Below are 18,676 nucleotides of genomic sequence, written 5' to 3' on the forward strand. Positions count from 1 at the left end.
TCCTGGGGAATGAGGGTAGCTGCCCTGGGGCGGGGCAGGCCAGCGGGTTCCATGGTGCGCATCCTCAACCCAACCCTCTTCCTGCACTAGGAGCGTGGACACATCCCCCAGCAGTTCCTTGAGGAGCTGCTGGGGGACATCATGGCCCTCGAGGCTGAACAGGTCCAGAGGAGGAACCAGCCCGCCCACCAGAGCTGGGAGCCGGAGCTGCTGATAGAAGGTAGGCAGCAGCCCCTGGCGCCGGGGAGCCAGCCTGGCTGTGGCTTCTCCCTCACCCAGGGAGCTGAGCCCTTGGCTCTGAATCTCCTGGGTCAGCCCACCCTCAGCCCAAGTCAGTACGGTGTGATTCAGGGGCCATTTGGGACCGTTTCCTTGCCATTCTCCCCAAGGGGAACATGAGGGGCCTGGCAGCCTCAAAGTCAGGACATGAACTACAAGTAAGTAGATTCAGATTTCTCAGCGCCCGTGTGGGCAGTCCCGGGAGCTTCCAGATGACAGCACGCTGACCCCAGAGGCTGTCTTAGATCTGTCCGTGGGGGACTGAAAGCTCTGGATGGCAGGAGCTTCCCCAGTGCTCACTCACCTGCATTATAACAGAGGCCTGGGCTGATTTCCTCCGTTCATGTCCTCCTCGGGCAGATGGGTGCAGTCTGCTCTCTGTCTCCCTGGGCAGGGGCTGCTCAGTGACCTCTCCTCCCGAAGGACCTCACCCACGGGTGGCAAGTCCTCGACACACACGCCCCAGATCCGCTACCCCCCACAGGCATACTGGTCAATGACCGTGCCTCCCACTCCCCAGCTGAGCCACCCAGACCCCCCCACTCTGACGGCTGGCCCGGACCATGCCATGTCTTTGCCGTGTCTGTGAGTCTCTGAAATCCTTGACTAGACAGTCAGGTTAGAACTCGGTAAAAAGTGGTTCCAGCAGTTCCACCGTCTGGAACTTCTGCTTTGGCCTCTCCACGGTCACCTGCCTTCTTCTTAAGCTCTGGATGGCTCACCTACCGGCCCCCAGCTGAGCCAGCACAGGGGCCACAACCAACAGCGGCAGCACCTTGTGTACGACACCCAGCTGACCATCCCCGGCCCTCACACCTTGGCCTCGGGGTGGGGGGGTGGCCGTCTGGGGGGATGTTCCTCTCGGGGCCAGAGTCAGAGAGGGGAAGTGGAGGCCCTGGAAGCTGGGCTCTGACTCCACTTTGCTCTTCAGCCTGCACGCGGATCACTGAATTGGAGGAGAATACCCATGCCCTCCGGGGCACAGTAAAGACGCGGCAGGAGGAGAACCAGCAGCTCCGGAAAGAGGTAAAGTGGGCGGTGTCCGGAATAGACGGGCAAACCAGTGGCCAGGTGTCCCGTGGGGTGACAGGTTTGGGGTTTCCTCTCAAGCCAAGTTCACTCTGTGACCTGACTGTGGCACGGGCTGGGTCTTTGGCTCTGCAGCTGGAAGAGTTGGGGACCCAACTCACCCAGGACAAGGCCAACAGCCAAAAGGAAGAGCTGGAGGGAGAACTCCAGTCTAACATCGCCAACACCGTGAGGCCCTCCAGGGCCACTCAGGTAGGCCCTCCAGAGCGCATGTCCCCCTGGCGCCCCCGCCTGCCCGAGGGAGCCTCCGGGATCACAGCTGTGTCCTGGTCATTGATCAGTGATTCCTGGGTGACCATATTCCCTCGCTCAGCTGCAGCTCAGACCAGCAATTCTCAGCCACTGCCGTCCGCGGGGGCAGGTGTTGCCTCCCTGGGACACTGGCCATCTTGGTGGTGGTTGACAGGACTGAGGGGAAGAGGAGGGCGGTGCTGCTGGCTGTGCCCATTCGATGGTTATTCCGTAAATATCAGGGTCAGTTGGCTGCTAGTGTTGTTCAGATATTCTGTATCCTGACTGCTGTGCTATGTACTTTTTCTTTTTCTTTTATTTTTAAAATATTTTTATTGATTAAGTTATTATTTTTTTGTGTGATTAATCACTATGCTTTTATTATGTTCAATTTGTAACAATGAAATTGGGGGTCACCGCAACATGAGACACTGTATTCAAGGGTCGCAGCATTAGGAAGGTTGAGAACCACTGGTTTAAGGTTTATTTCAACCTCGATTGCTGGCCCCTACCTAGCCTGGCCCTGTTCCGGGCTTGGGCAGGAGGCAACCAACTGATGTGTTTCTCTCACATCGATTCTTTCTTTCTTTCCCTCTCTCCCCCACTCTCTCTAAACATCAGATATCCTCTCGGGTGGTAAACGTGGTCGGGGGTGAATGTTCTTGAGCATCTCCAGGAAGGCCTGCGGGGATGCTGCCTCCACATTCTGGAAGGTGTTCTGGACTCTGCCAAACAGGATGAAGGATTTCTCCTCCAGATCGATGAACCCCAAGTGGTTCTCATCGAACAGGATGACGACTCTAGGGTAGCGCCAGTGTGAGGGACATACGGGAACAGTTTCCATGCCATAGAAACACATCCTGCAGGTCCGGGGGTAGTTCTGGTCCCTTGGGCTCACACCCACAGGCAGAACAAACGGGACAGGCTGCTCCTCTGCAGCTGCAGCCCCGGACTCCCCGACGCTGGGCTGGGCAGGGCTCTGCCAGCCATGGCCCTCGCTTTCCTCGGGCCCATCTTCTTGTTGCTGCTGCTGCTCCTGGAGCACCTGCTCCTCCATCTCCCGGTCCACGCGGGAGAGCTCGTGGAAGTCGCGGAAGATCTCGCCATCTCGCAGCTGGATGCAGCGCGTAAGGTGGATCTCTAATATGTGGAATGCGATTCCCGTGCTGTGCGTGAGCCTGGCACACTTCCCGTGGAAGCTGAGCATGAAAATCGTGAGGCCCAAGCGATCCGATCGCATTTGCCTTGGAAGAGGCCTGGCCTGATGAGGTGGTCCAGGTGGCTGGGCGGGAGGTAGAGGCGGCGGTAGGTCCGGCAGTGATGCCGCACTGACTGTGACATTCCATATCAGCGCCCGCCGTCCCGAATTCCTCCCTAAGCCGCGTGGGTGAATCGCTTCGGTGGTCTCTCTTCTGGCACTGGCTGGTGAGCCTGTCCTTCCGAAGCTGCAGGTGGCGGCTGTGGGGCCTGCGGGGGCGGCCTTCCATGCCTCCACCTTGGCTGATTTCCGCTTCGTCAGGCGGATTCGGAACGCGGGCTGGAATTGCATTGGGCCGTCCACATGGGTGTTAAGACCAGGCCTGTACGTCCAACCAGTAATACCTAAGCCGTCCACCGCTACATACAGCAGTGTTTTATAGAGCTCATTATCTCGCCCCCACAAAGCCAAAATGTGTCTGTCTGTGTGGAACAGCTTTGCATAGACTTCTAGGTAAGACGTGCCTACTGCCTCCAGATTCTGCAAGGTTTCACAAACGCCAACCTCCTCCCCGCAGCGCCGTCTCCAGATGTTGTCGATGTGCAGGGTGCGGCGGAATTTGGTGCAGACCTGGGCCAGGCTGGCCAGGGCGGTGACGGGGAGCGAGGCACAGATACCCACCAGCATCTCCACCCGCAGGTCCTGCAGCGAGCAGTGCGGGGGCGGCCTGGGGCTCGCGATTCTTCCACTCCCCACCCAGCACCCCGCTGCGGCGTCCGCCTCCAGGTGCTTTTCTGCTGGGGCCCGCTTGCCCTCGGCCGCTGCCTTCTCAGCCGGGCCCTGGCTCTTCTGAGGACACCGCTTGCCCTCGGCCTTTGCCATCTCAGCCGGGCCCTGGCGCTCCTGAGGACACCCACATCCCCGCGAGGAGTCCCAGCCGCAGAGGCAAGCGCACTCCTCCCTGCCTCCTTGCTGACCAGCCACCACAGTCGATTAAGTTATTACATATGTGTCCATATCCCCACATTGCCCCCTATTGGTGGGGGGAGGGAACTCATGCTCTCAGCCCCGTGTTGTCCGTGTCCATTGGTCAGGCCTATATGCTTGCATAGAAGTCCTTTGGTTGATCTCTATGTCCTTTTAAAAAAATAGGCTTTTACATGTGGTCACAGAGGGCAGCCAAGGAGCTGATCCAGAGAGCGGGCATCCTGTGCCCCTAAAGGTCCCGAGTGTGGAGAGGGCGCAGGGCTCCCGTAGCACCATGTGGGCCCGGCCAGCGCAGTTCCTTCAGTGCTGGGAGAGCCGCACTCAGCACGGCGGGTGCTGCCTGCCCCGAGGGTCCCTGCTCTTCTGGGGTCTGCACTTGCCCTGCTCTTGGCCCCTCACTGCGTGTGGGGTTGCAGGGATACGGGGTCTGTTGCTCCCCGGGGCCTGCACCCAGTGAGGCATCCTCACCTTTTCCCTCTGGGCAGGAGGATCCATCCAGTCTGGGCCCCCAGAACCAACAGGGGGCCGAGGAGAGGGAGCTGGAGGAGCCGGGGCAGCAGGAGAAGCAGGTGCCCGAAGCCCAGGAGGCCCTGAAGCAGGAGCAGGAGGCCAAGGCCCTGGCCGCTGCCAGAGAGAACCATGGAGAGGAGGAGAGGCTGCGGCAGGAGAACGACAGGTACCCGCCCGCCCCTGCAGCAGCACCTGCCGCCTTCAGTCACACCAGCTCCCTCAGCTCCTGCTGCGCTCAGCTCAGGGGAGTCCCCTGGTCATGGTGCCCTTTCACCTGCCCTGTCACGGTCACAGCTGATGGTCAGGAGGGAAGGGCCTCCAGCTGGTGGCTGGGATGGAGCATCGTCCAGGTGTGGGTGACCGCCCCTCCCACATGGATGATGGGGATGACTGTGTCGGGCACGGCCATCTTCATCCTCTCTCACCAGCCATTCCAGAAGGACATATGCTTGCTCCCCGTCATTCCCGCATTCCCTGTTGGCGAACTCACCTCCTCGCTGAGATGCACTTGTCACCCCCCTTTGGTCCCCATGGCCTGTCAGGGGCCTGTCCATAGGGCGAGATCCTGGAATCGCCTGATGTGCACATTTGCAGCTGCGGTTGAACAAGGCCTCTGACTCCTGCCTGTTTCAGCTCTCACACTCCACAGGAGCGTCCCTTCTGTGGTCCATGGAGTGCCATGGAGTCCTCTTCTCTTGCTTTTTGGTGGCGATTTCGCTGTTTGAAACGGCCCCCAGATGGAGTGCTGCAGTGCTGTCTAGTGTCCCAAGTGCACGCTGCGCTGGGCCTCAGGGAAAATATCCGAGTGGCACATGAGGGTCGTTCAGGCCCGAGGTCTGGTGCTGTTGGCTGTCCCAGTGAACATATGGCACAAAGTGTCCTCATGTCTTGATTGGTTGGCATAAATGTGGCCAGAGACTCACAGGAACTGGTGGGGACAGTTGCAGTCTACACTGCTCAGTGCTCGCGGGGGCTCCATAGGACATTATACCGCGAATCCTGAGAATTGACTGCGTTTTTATCCTTCTCTTCAAACAGATGAGGAAAGAGGCTCAGAGAGATTCAATAACTTGTTCGGGCCAGTCCTGAGTGTAGTGGCCCAGTCAGGACTCAAATCCAGGTCTTGTCTCAGCCCAGTGGCCTGACCACGTGAAGCCTTCCTTCGCACAGCCTTGTTTTAATATGTTTGGGGCTACACAGTCAGGTGCCTGCGGGGCCAGGCAGGTCCAGCAGGTGGGGAGGGAGTGTCAGCGGCAGGGCAGGCCCTCATGGAGAATACACACTCTCTGAAGGCGGTCAGCTGCGGGGCGGACCCTGGCTGCCAGGCCATCCTTTTGTTCCTAATTTGTTATTCTTATTATTATTTAATCCTCATCCCAGGATACTTTTTCCATTGCCCTTCTGAGAGAGAGGGAGGGAGGGAGGGAGGGGGAGAGAGAAACAGCGATGGGAGAGACACATCTATTGGATGCCTACAGCACACTCCCCTCTATGCCGGGGAGCAATCCCACAGCCCAGGGACATGCCACTGGGAATCCAACCCGTGACCATTCCGGACACAGGCTGATGCTATCACTGCTGAGCTGCCCCTGCCAGGGCCTTTGCTTGATGCTTTCTCCCCACCCTCCCAGAATCTTGGTAGCTGAATGTTGATGTGAAACGGAACATTTTTAGAAATATTGAATAACTAATTACTTTAAATTAACTCACGGAGACTGTGTGGGCCTCACAGGGCCCATCTGTGTTCACATGGAGTCCATGAGCCTCTGGTCATTGAGATTTCAGGTAGAACCCTTACTCCTGGAAAGCCAGTCAGTAAATTATGCCGATGATAATGATGATGATGATGTCAGTGGCTTTACATAATGCTCCAGAATCTCATATTTGTGTCAGGAGTTGGGATCAGAAAGGGACTTGGAATTGGGGAGAAGAGCTGGGCAAAGGCAGAGTTTCAGAGCAAAGATGATCTGATTCCAAGTTTTTCAAAAGTGTTTCAATCGAAGAACCCTTTTTCCAAGGAGGCAGACATGCAAAGCCTTCCATGGGAAGGATTTTTCACAGGCTGCTCTGTTGAATTGTGTCCGAGCCTGCCTGTCCTGTGTCCCAGCCCAGAGTGTGGCAGCCGGGGTGGCCGCATAGAACCCCAACGGACACAGTTTAAGAACCTCTGAATGTGCTCAGCCCTCATTTCCACAGGGGAAAACCTGAGGCCCAGAGAGGATGGGGGTGTGATTGAGGTGTACATGGGACAGAGGCTGGGAGTGCTCCTGAGCCCTGGGCCGTGTGGCTCTCCACCCGCAGGATCACCTCCTGGACTGAGCTGCTTCAGGCGAAGCAGGAGAAGCTACGCTCCGACTGCCAGGAGCTGCAGGCCACCCTGGAGCAGGTGCAGCGGAAAATGCGGATCTGGCAGGCCATCTGGCAGCCCGAGTACCAAGACCTGAAGGCGGAGCAACTGCCCAAGGAAATCTTGCTCTACGAGCTGAGCATGCAGTGTGAGGTGAGGCCGGGGGCTGGTGGGCCTCAGGACCGGGCCTGAGCCCGGGGCTGACAGCCTGGGGCTCAGCCAGGTCCTAGTGGGTCCTCATTGGCATCTGTGCCCAAAGACTGTGTGGGAATGTCACCCAGAGGCCGAGAGGAAGCCAGAGGCATTTAACGGTGACAAGCACCTTGGCTGGAGGGGATGTGTTAGAAAAGACCTCTCACCAACCTTTGCTTTTGTATTTTTAAAGCTATTTTTCTTGATTTGAGAGAACAAGGGAGACGGAGAGAGAGATGGAAACATCTATGAGGACAAAGAATCGTGGTTCCGCTGCCTCCTGCACCACCCCCGCGGGGTGCCAGCCCACAACTTGGGCATGTGTCCTTGACCGGATTCGAACCTGGGACCTTTAGTTCGCAGTCCGATGCTCTCTCCACTGTGCTAAACTGGTTAGGGCCTGACCTTTCCTTTTTGCAGGGCCGGGGGGGGGGGGGGCGTGCATGGAAGCAGCTAAGTGCTGTTTTCATTCTGTCCTCGCGGCTGAGCTCTTTGCTCTGTGCTCCCCGTGTCATCTCACTGAATTCTCACAATGCTTTTGTGAGCTGGCGCCCATCCTCATCCTCTGAGGTTGGGTCTGAACTCAGTTTGTTTGAAGCCAAAGCTTGGGCTTTCCCGCCACTCCAGCCCGATGATGTTCTGGGTGGAGAGTTGAGCAACCTCAGCCCCGAATTCCTATCCAGCCCGGCATTTATTTTTCTGATGTCAGAGAGAGGAAGGGAGAGGGAGAGAGGGATGGGAACTTCAATGAGGAGAGAGAACCTCTGATGGGCTGCCTCCTGCACGCCCCCTACTGAGGATCAACCCCTCATCCTGGGCGTGTTCCTTGACCAGGCATCTCTTTTGTGAACTCCTGGTGCATGGGGGGCCGCTCCACCACCTGAGCCACAGCCTTTGGGCTGCTTCCTAATGAGATACTTTACATTCCTTTTAAAAATGGCTGTCAAGTCCTCAGAGCCTCTTGTACATTTTGCACTGATGGCGCCTCTCTGCTCAGACTGGCTGTGTTTTCGTGCTCAGTGGCCACACGTGGGCAGGGCTGCGCGACTGGCCGGTGCACTCGGCCATCCCCATGTCGTTGGCTGTGTTGGTCCTTGCGACTGGTGAAGCTCATGCCGAAATGGCCATGTTCATGCACGTGGCCCTTTTATCCTTTGGGAGCAGTTTCCCAGCAGTGGAGTCACAGGGGCCCGTGGTGTTGAGGACATTGTTGATCTGTGTTTCAGTCGCTCACCCTTGCGGAGAAGGACTGGCAAGAGGAGAAGTGTCGCCTGAGGAAGGAGATAGACACCTTGAAAGAGCTGAACCAGATCCTCCTGGACGCATGGGGCCAGCACTGCACTGAGAACGTGTAAGGGGGAGGGGTGACCGACACCTGTCCGCACAGGGCTGCGGGCTTCCAGCTCCACGCCCAGGCCTCCACGTTCTGGGCAGAGAGCCCGCCGGCGAACTGGTGTCCCCAGGGCAAGGGAACAGACCATCTTCCCAGTGCAGCCTGCTCTCCTCTCCCCGGAATGGCTCTAGAATTCTGCAAGGAGCGGTGGTTGGATTTTGCTGGCTTCAACGACATGGCCCACTGCCAGCCGCTTCTTAATCTGCTTTTGGAATTAAGCTCAGTTTAAAAATGATGACAGAGGCAAAGAGAGGTACCTAGGGAAGCCATCCAGGTCGCGGGTTGAGCCCGTTCTCTGTCTGATTTCCGCTTGAGGGGCTGGAGAGAGGGTTGTCCTCCGTCTGCTGACGTGACACGGACCTGGCTGTTGCAGGGGGCCCTGCGAGGTGCACAGAACCAGTGACCTGGTGGCCACACACAGGCAGGGGTGATGGCGTGTGAGCAGAGCTGTGTGCCCAGCAGACAGATGTTGAGGAGCTCCAAGGAGGGGGAGATGGAAGCGTGGTGTGGGAGTTGGGGTTCTGCAGCTGACCCGGATGGGGACAGGGCTAGCCGGGGGGGCGGGAGTTGGGGGGACGTGAAGGTGGAGCACGGGTGGTCGGGGTGCAGGGAAGGTGCAGGCAGTGGCAGGAGGGAAGGCTGGAGCAGGGGGCACTCAGATGGGGAAGGCCTCCATGCCTTGCTAAGGAGTCAGATTCCCTGGGAGTGAGTGTTTACGGGAGGCTGGTCTAAGGGCCGAGGGAGCTGCCAGAGAGGAGGCAGGAGGAAGAGGCTTGGTGCTGGAAACCTTGGGGTTGGAAGTCAAGTGACCCGAGATGCATCTGGTGGGCCCAGGGTGCTCTTCACCCCTCAGTGCTGAGCTGTGGGACTGTCCTTCCTTGTGATGGGGAGTGGCTGGCCAGGAGGGACAGAGGGACATGGTCACAGTGGCCACAGGGGCACTGACCCAGCCCCGCGGGGTCACGGTGCTGCTTCACTTTTCTCCCGGGTTCTTCTGCTCGTCTACAGCTGGCTCGCCACCTACCCAGGATGGTTTACAGGGAAAGCCACACTGTAGTTTGGGGTGGAAATGACCATGGACTGAGTTGGCTCTCTACAGCGCAGCGGGTCCCAATGGCCAGCAGAGGTTGGGTAGGTGCCAACTAGAAGCATCGGGGCCTGGTACCCAGGGGGATGATCTGATGAAGGTCTTGCATTAGACAGTGTGTGCAGGAGGCCAGGGAGTGGGCAGGCTTCCTGACCTGCTCTGAGTGGAGTCTTCCCAGCCCAGGGCGGGTTGGGGGCCTGTCTTGTGTGAATTTGTGCGCCTAGTGGTGGGGGTCGGTCAGAGCCAGACAGGAAAGCGCTCTAGCATAAGGCCCAGCAGCACAGCTGAGGGAAGAGAGGAACACAGACTAGAAGAACAGATGCCGAGCCAAGGCCGCTGGGAGCAGGTCAGGGTCGGTGGTCCTGGGCCCAGCGGTTTGCGAGTCATCGCTTTTCACAGCTGCTCACTTCACGGTGAAGTCTCAGAATAGCCCTCGTCTCAGGTGGGACCTCGGCAGCCTCATGGCTAAAGGAGCCTGAGCTGCTGCCTCGATCCAGGGGACTCATGTTCAAGCAAGGAAACCAGGGTCTCTGCCGTCAAGGCCCACGGGTTTGCCATCCTGAGTTGCACATGGTTCGGGGCTTGCTCTCCTGAGATGTGGTCCAGCCTGCTCCTTGGTGCTACAGCAGGTCTCCTCACGTGTTAGGGTTCCCGGACCCACACCACAAGCTCCCCTCCCCATCTTCCCCCCTCGGCGAGCTTGACGGTCATGAGAACCGTGATGTCATAGTCCCCGGAAAATGCCGGCCCTTCTGGGCTAGGTCCCAGCTAGGGCCGATGAGTCCATTGACACGTTTTATATAAAACCAGACTGTTCTTTCTTTCTCCTCTGTTTCCAGCGACACCCGGCAGACTATGCCTACAGGAGAGGCAGAAGACGACAGAATTGGGGCTCCAAAGGAGGCTCAGTGTCCTGCTCCTAGGAAGTGAGTTGATTTCAGCAGCAGGAACTTCAACTCAGAACAGGAAGCTGCTCTTTCACGAGTGGGGAAAGCCATGCGGACCAGTGCCCAGTGTGTGGGGCCTGCACCTTCCCCTCTAGGGCAGGTCCCCGGAGCGCACCTCCCTCCCAGCTCTGAAAGAACTGAGAGTTTCTCTCCGGCCTTCCTCGGGGTTATCCTCTGAGGGTGGCGAATGCCAGCTGCCATGTCCGGTTGAAGGGGCAGAGAGTCTGGATTAGAGCCACTGAAGCAGGACTATCAGGCTGTGTCTCCAGGTTTCAGGACCTAGAAAGCCATGTTTCTGTTTTGGGAAGGAAGCGTGGGCCGGACACCTGGGCCAGCACCCATGGTCTTCAGTCACAGGAACCTCTTGGTCTTCCCTACATTCCTCTGGAGTCTCTGGACGCCAGGGTGGTTCTCAAACACGTTCCCTTCTGCAGAGCAGCAGCACCCCGGTGGTGGGCGGCTCGGTCCCCGAGGCTGCGGGCTTCCGTCCAGCAGGCCTTCCCCTGCGTCCGGGCCTGAGCCCCAGGAGCTGGGCCTTCAGATTGTCCTGCCCCAGCCCAGCCTTGAGGGCAAATCACCATGAATCCTGCAAGGGCTCTCTGTTGACATCACAAAACCACATAATTTCCCACCCTCCTCCTGTCCCTTGTGTTGGCGGGGACATTGAGGCCTCAATGAGGAATGTACTCGAGCTGAGTCAGCACAGTGTCGCTCTGTGGCAGAGCCAGGATTAGAACCAGCTGCGTTTCTTCTTGTGACATTAGAATGCCTCCATTTCTGGTTAGCTGCACTGTATGACCCTTTAAGTTCACTGTTTTCATTGATTCGTTTTTATTTTACTATATATATATATATATATATATATATATATATATATATATATATATACATATATATATATATATATATACACACACACACACACACATATATATATATATATATATATATATGTATATATATTAGTATATTTTAACTGAATTCAGAGAAGAAGGCTGAGGGTGAGAGAGAGAAACATCAGTGATGAAAGAGAATCATTAATTGGCTGCTTCCAGCACACCCCCCACCGGGAATTGAGTCTGTAACCCGGGTATGTGCCCTTGACCAGAATGGAGCCCAGAACCCTTCAGTCCATAGAGTGATGCTCTACCCACTGAGCCCAGCCGGCTAGGGCTATTCTAATTTTGCTCAATCCTCACCTGAGGATTTTTTTTTTCATTGATTTCTGGAGAGAGTAGAGGGGAACAAAGGGTTGGGGGGAAGAGAGAGAGACATCAATGAGAGAGACATCAATATGAGAGACACATTGATTGGTTGCCATCCAGCACACGCCCCCAGTGGGCCCAGGGATAAAACTGCAACCCAGGTACACTCCCTTGACCCAGAATCAAACCCTGACCCTTCAGTGCTTGGGCCACTGCTCTAACCCCTGGGGAACACCAGCCAGTGTCCACTCTTTTTCATCCACATGGCCCACTGGGCCCACCCTGTTCCCCCCTCACCCAGATTCCTCAGTGCCCGGAAGGGGCTAAGTCTGCCCGCCTGTCTCACCTATTGGGAGCTCCAGCGGGAAATGAGGAGGCCCTGACTCTCCCTGACATGGCCCTGGGGTGCACAATTGCCAGCACACCTAGATGAGCACAGCACCTCTCCCGGTGCCTCCCGGTGACGCAGAGTGGAGGCTGCATGTGAGGTTCTGTTTCCCGAGAGGCTAGTGCGAGTTTCTGCCACAAGGAGCGCTTCTCCCGTCCCTGGGTCTGTGCGAATGAACTGCCAATGGTGCCCCACGCCCTGAGGCCACATGCGATGATCCTGGTGCTGGCGATGCAGATTCGTGGGGAACCTGGTGCTGAACCCCAAGGGAAGGGCCGCTTCCCCGGCTGGAGGGGCATTGGGGGTTGGCAGTGTCCTAACCCTCTACTCCTAATAGGAAAAAGCGCTGGAGTCGAGCCAGAGCCTTCCTCAAATTGTTCCAACGCCAGAGAGGCCACTCACGAGGACAAGCCAAGTCACCCGCAGATGGCCGTCCTGGGCCCCTGGAGGCCACCCCATCGTGCTCATACTGGGAGGAGAAGGGAGACGCCCGCAGTGGGCCCCCACCAAAAGGTAGGAGGGGCTGGCCTGGCTGCAGGAGGGCAGTGAAGGGGAGGATCTCAGGCCTTCCTTGAGGTCAGGGCAGAACCGAAGAGATGCGAGCTGGGTGCGCACACGTGTGCTTGGAGCCTGAAGGGGGCTCCGCACGCCCCCGTCTGCCCCCTCAGGTGTGTGAACACCCAAGTAGAACATGTAAGCCCACGTCACTGTGGCGGCAGTTTCATCCAGAACCATTTAGTTCCTTCAGCATGAGGAGCCTCCCCATCACGTACACTGTGGTGGGTCCTCGGATATCCAGAGCGGATCTCCAGACAGTTACCGTGGAGACACGCTCAGGAGAGGATGTGTTTGGGGCTCCTTGTTTCTGCCAGGCCTCGGATTAGCCATTTCTGTCGGGGGAGCCCCCATGTAACCCGTCGTGGACATCTGCCATGCCTTCAGCCAGGCTCGGGCTCTGCTCTTGCTGTTGCTCTGAAAAGCAGGGGTGGTTCTCTTCTCCCACCTGACCTGGCCCTGAGTCCTCCCACCAGGAGGCGCTGGACCTGCTCATTGAGGGCTGTGATGGGAGTGAGCCATTGGGTCCATAGCGGATTTGTAGCTGCATGTGCTGCCTGTGTTTCCTGGGATCTAAGAGGCTGTCAGCTGTCAGCTGCCGGATTTTGTGCTCATAGAAAGAAAGTGATCGGGTGGTGGCAGTGAGGGTTTTGTCAGAATCGCCACCAACCGACAGTGACTGGGAGGGATGCTCCAAGCTGCACCCTGATTTCAGAGATGGAAGGTTGAGGGGGGGTGGGGGGATTCCTCTTAGAACCAATTAAACAAAGCCATTGACTGAAAGGTGGTTTAGTTTTCACATTCACTTTGAAATATCATTTTATTGATTATTTGCCGATAAACCTGCCAAACATGCCCCCTGAGAAAGTTAACAATTTGATGAAGGACACTAGGACTTTCTGAAGACGGGGCCAGGCCCGAGACTCGTGGGCTCCCAGGGGCTGGGGTGACAGGACCTGACAGGACCCGGGGCCGTGACAAGGCACCCTGTGGCTGTGACGGGTGCAGCAGCTATTCCGGGTGGCAGTCACCACTGCAAGTCCTGCTGTGTCACTCGAGATGCAGAAATGAAGTGTGCTCACGCGGACACACTGTCGGGGGCTGCTGCTTGCGTTCCCGGTCTCACAGGAGGTGAAGTCGGGGAAACGCTCACGTGCAGGTAAATGATCATGAAGCTTACTGCCTTGTTAGCATGGGTTTTCTCCAGAGGGTTCTGTGGCCTGGGGTTTTCCTACTGGCTCCTCACACTTTTGGACATGTATCACGTCCACTTGTGTGATTGGCTAAGTTGATGAATGAGCTATAATCAGCCCAATTGAGTCAGCAAAAACCTTCTGAGAAAAAACTGCTTGACAGATCCCCACTGTGGTTTGGATCCCTGAGTGAGCAGGTCAGGGGCTGCAGTTAGTAACGGCAGCCGTGCGAGGGGGCTTTCTGGGCTCAGCAGCCTTTAGGTAGTTGACCCACTTTGTCCGTCTCCTTGAGTTCTAGCTGCCGTGGGAGGTCGGCTCCATTCCTGTCCCCCGTTCAGAGCTGGGAGGGGAGCTCAGGAATGCTTGACCAGGGTCAGCACTGGCCCAGAGAATCAGTGTTGGAGCTGGGACCCGAACCCGCGTCTGACAGGTTCCGGGGCCCGAACTCTTAACCGCTGTGAGCACTGCCTGCCCTTCAAGCTGCTTTGGTCCCTGAAGATGCTCAACCAACTTGGGGCCCCAGCACTGAGGAGTGGGTCCCTTCTCTGTGGTGTGAGCTGTGTCAGCAGGTGGCGCTGCGGGGGAAGAAATAGCAGAGGTGCAGCTGTGCACTTGAATCCTCCATCAGGACTGGAGAAATCCCTTCTGTTCATGGATTGACGTGTTGAGGAAGTCACAAGACCAATTGTCTGCTCTCATAAGACTAGAACTTAAAGGCTGTGAGGGCTAAACCAAGAGGAGAGGGTGCGGCGCGATCTACACTGGAAGAATGCTTGAGTTTGAGGGTGTTTTGGTATCAGATAGAGGTAGGTATTTTCATTATGTGCAAAGTCATCCTGCCATCAGAGGCTGTGAGAGGCACCAGAATTCTTAGTGAGCCTGCCCGTTTGTCTCAGTGGTTAGAGCATCGAAGGACCGAAGGGGCGCAACTTAGATTTCCAGTCAAGCGCACATACCTCGGTTGCAGGGTTGATCCTGGCCGCGGTTGGGGTTTGTGAGAGAGGCAACCAGTGGATGTATCTCTCTCCCATCGATGTTTCCCTCTCCTGCTCTCTCCCTCCCTTCACCTACGTCCTCCCATCCACTCTCTCTCTAAAGACCAATGGAAAAAAAAAACCTCCCGTGAGGACTTTTTAAAAAGAAGTATTATGACTGAGGAGTCCAGGTGGACTGTTTCACTGCATGCAGCAGGCCAGAAGCATGCCACTAAGTGTTTGGAGGGGAGCAGGAGTTAGTTGTGTGTGAGACAGGATGTCAGGGAGCCTGTCATTAAAATGGATGAGTAAGCGCAGCTGGGGTGGCTCAGTTGGGTGAGCATCATCCCATGAACCAGGAGATCACCTTCTGATTCCCGGTCAGGGCACACTAGTATGGGCGTACAGAAGACAGCCGATCCATCTTTCTCATCATTGATGTTTCTATCTCCCTCTCCCTCCCCCTCTCTGAAAATCAATAAAAACACATTGGACAAAAAAGCGGATGAGTAAGGAAAGCTGCCCCCTACATCAATAAACACCCTTGCTTAATAATGTAACCCATGGAAATGGAAAAGCAGTCTAAGACATCCACTCCTTGAGCAGTACAGAATGCTCCTCTCGTGCTACGTGGAGCCCTGGCTCCAGCTGCCACTCCAACACTTGACTGGAGTCCGAGCAGAAAGGGTCCACCGGGCCCTGATGCTGGTTGTGCTAGGGGGAATGTTGCCGTCTGTCCCGGGCTGGACTGGATTCTGACTTCCCAAGTACATTTGGCGAATGTAGCGTCATTTGTCCATTATTCAGTTCATTTACTTGCTGTTTTCTGTGTTTTGATCCTTCCTCCCTTGGTTATCCGGGATGACAATTTAGCGACGGAACAACGCAAGAGTGCCTTTTGGAGCAGAAGGAAGCATGTTGCGGTCAAAGACAAGCCTCCAGTGGCCAGCTCTGCTTGGTCTAACGTCATGAAATGCTGCATTTAATGCACCCACCCTCTCCTCCCTAACTTGCCTCTCCCTTTTTTCCGACCACGAAGATTTATAATCCTTTCCCTTTATCCCCGTCTTGATCATATACCCTTTATTTCTGAAAATTTTTTAAGTTTCTTTTAAAAGAACAAAAAAACTCCAACAACAACAACAACAACAACAACAAAAGCCCAATGAAAACCAGTTCGCTTGGAAGCAGAAAAATCCTGAACCTAATGGAAACCTCAGTCACCATGACAACAAGGCCACGCCAAAGCAGGAGTCACCATCGCCCTGACTTAGTGGCTTGATGTGTCCCCTACTTGGCCTCTTGCACCGGCTGTAGCTCCTGGGCTGGCACGGCCTGGTCCTCCCTCGGCCTGTCCCCCGTGGGAGCAGTTGGAAACCCGAGGTCTCTCTGGCTTTGCTGTGTCCGCCGCTCTGCTCCTCCAGGTGACGCCACGCAGTGGAGGCCTGATGTCAAGCGGTAAGATTTGGGTGCTTCAGACTTCATGGTGGGTGTGACATTGAGTGGCTGAGGGGCAGGGGGGCAGGTCCTGGGAGAGTGAGGAGGGGCCTGCAATCCCCACAGTGGGTGTGGCTCTGGGCCCACAGCCCCGGGGCTGCCTGGAGCCCAATGCTGTGCAAACAGCCTGTCCTCCTGCTCCCGGAGCTCCACCGCACGCCTGTGCCACTGGGATTGGAGAGCCCATCGCCTGTCCCATGATGAGGTAGTTGCAGGTCTTTTCGGGGTTTTGCCCTCATGTGTTTTTTTTTTAATTGGGATTCTGTTTAGCTTTTACAAGAGTATACGTTCATGGTAGAAAATTCAGAGATTGCCAAATGCACAAAATACCAGGTAAACTCATGGTGCAGTCAAAGTCACCATGCGGAGAGGAGGGCTTCTTAAACAGAGGGTTGTTCGGGTGGTAACCAACTTGGTTCTCAAATCCTAAGGGTGCCCTCCTGGACCGTGAGGGCCCGGACCACAGGTGTGGAGTGGTCCTAGGCAGACTTGGGTAAGGGTGCTTTGAAATCAGGGATCTGAGGACACAGTGTCTCACAGCAGGTGTGCCCAGGAGTTATGTGTTGGCCTTGTGCCAACATTTGGTGCAGCCTCGTGAGTTGGTCCGCCAAGTTCTCCCAGCTGCTCAGAGCCCGCCCTGTGAGCGATGGGTAGAGTGGAGGCCTCCACTCAGGTCTGCGGCCAGGGCCTCCCAATCAGACCACAACCCATGAGGCGCAGCCCCACCTCTGTCCCTGGGCTCCGTGGGCCCCGCTGCCTCTGCTGCTAGGCCTCGGTGTGGTCGCCCCCCCTTGACATGGGGTGTTGCAGCCCCATTTCTCACTGTCCTTCTCTGCCCCAGGCCCTGGGGACCCGATACTGAAGGAAGGGGCCCTCCACGGAGGCAGCCTTGACCACTCAGATGCCTCTGCTGACCCAACACCCAGGCCTGGCGTCCTGACCAAAGGCGCTGCGGGAGCTGGGGTGACGCTAGGCTGTGAACAGGCTGAGCAGGAGCAGAAACTTTGGTCCTGGCCATGTGGCCTGTGAGGGGCGGCCCTGGGAGGGGAGGGCTCTCCGAGAACCCTCCTGCCCTCACTCCGTCCTCTCCTTCCTTCCTCTCTTCTCTGTAGGACACTCCCAGGTGCCCGATGACCTGCCAAGGTACCTGCTCAGAAACACCTTCATCTCCTGACCACCGGGGGCCAGGCAGGCGCACCTGCCAGTAGCAAAGGGAGGATGCCCTCCAGCTCTGTGCCCGCAGAAGGACTGTCAGCCCCTGCGGGGGAAACTGCTGAAGGCCGGGCGGTATGTGAAGCCCAACTGGAGACCTGCTGAGCCCGAGGCCCACCCAGTGCGCTCTGAGGCAGCCCTGCCTCCCCAGAGCCTTTCTCTAGGCAGAGCCAGGCCACCCCATTCCCCCCTTGCCCCCCCACCTCCCACACAGCTGCCCGCTGGTGCCTGTCCCTAAATAGGGCGGTCAGCCTAGCCTCAGCCCAGCTGCTTGGGACCGCAGGCCACAGGCCGGCAAACAGGAGTCACCTGAAGGCGGGGGTTCTGAGGACTCGAGGGGCAGAGACAGCCAGCCACACCCTCTGCCCCAGCTCCTTCACCGCCAGGGTCCCCAGTGCCAACCACTGGACAGGAGGCGCTTCTCACTGGCTCCCCCAAAGGAGGAGAGGCTGGCTCCCCTGCAGCCTCCGCCACGGCCCCGCCATGGCCACGGGAGGTGGCGGCCGCAGCAGCTCCAGCCCCAGCACCACACAGTGACTGCAGCCCCGGCTGCCAGGACGAGGCCTCGGCCCCAGAAGTTCAGGGCAAGTGGCCACCGTGGCCCCTGTCCTGGCAGTGTCAGCTTCTCAGAGCCCGACGGGTCCAGGGCAGGACCACAGGGAGGGGCTCACTGCCAAGAGCCCACGCAAGTCACCGGACGTGGCTCCCACGCCAACGGGCCCCTGAGAACGTCAGTCATGGGAACAACTTAGAGAGCAGGCGGGCGTCGCCACAGCTGCGTGGGTCCAGCAGGTGGAGCTCAGACGATGAGCGTGGCCATAGGCGACTGGTCTTTTGGACCCGCAGCTCCTGAGCCTTCAAACTCCTGACACCCCTTCTGACCACCAGGGCCCCCTCTCCCATCGGCCTGAGGGGCCGGGAGCGACTTTGGAACGGGGAAGCCCAGACCGGCCAGACGACCAAGACCTCGCAGCCCTGGGTGGACCTTGGAGTCAGGCTCACTGTTACCCCAGAGCGTTGCCAAGCCAGGCCTGGGCACCACACTCCTGAGCGCGGGGCCGTCCAGGCAGGTGGCCTCAGGCTGTGCCTCTCTCCAGCTGGCTCCTGGGCCCCGGACCTGCCCCCCGGGTTCACTTTTCTACCATCATGGGCTCTGCCCCGCCTGGTGCAGAGAAGCCCTGCCCGCCCCTCCCAGCAGAGGCCACAGTGTGCAGAGGGGAGTGTGTGCGAGAGGCGGGTACAGCCTGGTCGCTAACGCGGCTGTAGCCCCCGGTGTCCACCATCGAGGATGACACTTTGAGTCTTTGTTTCTGAGTCACTCCCCGGAATAGAAACCCAATTTACTACATTCCATACCCGTGTAGGCACTCATGGAATATATGTGTTTTGAGG

This window comes from Myotis nattereri (assembly GCF_964212035.1).
Source record: "Myotis nattereri genome assembly, chromosome: 10".
Classification (NCBI taxonomy): domain Eukaryota; kingdom Metazoa; phylum Chordata; class Mammalia; order Chiroptera; family Vespertilionidae; genus Myotis; species Myotis nattereri.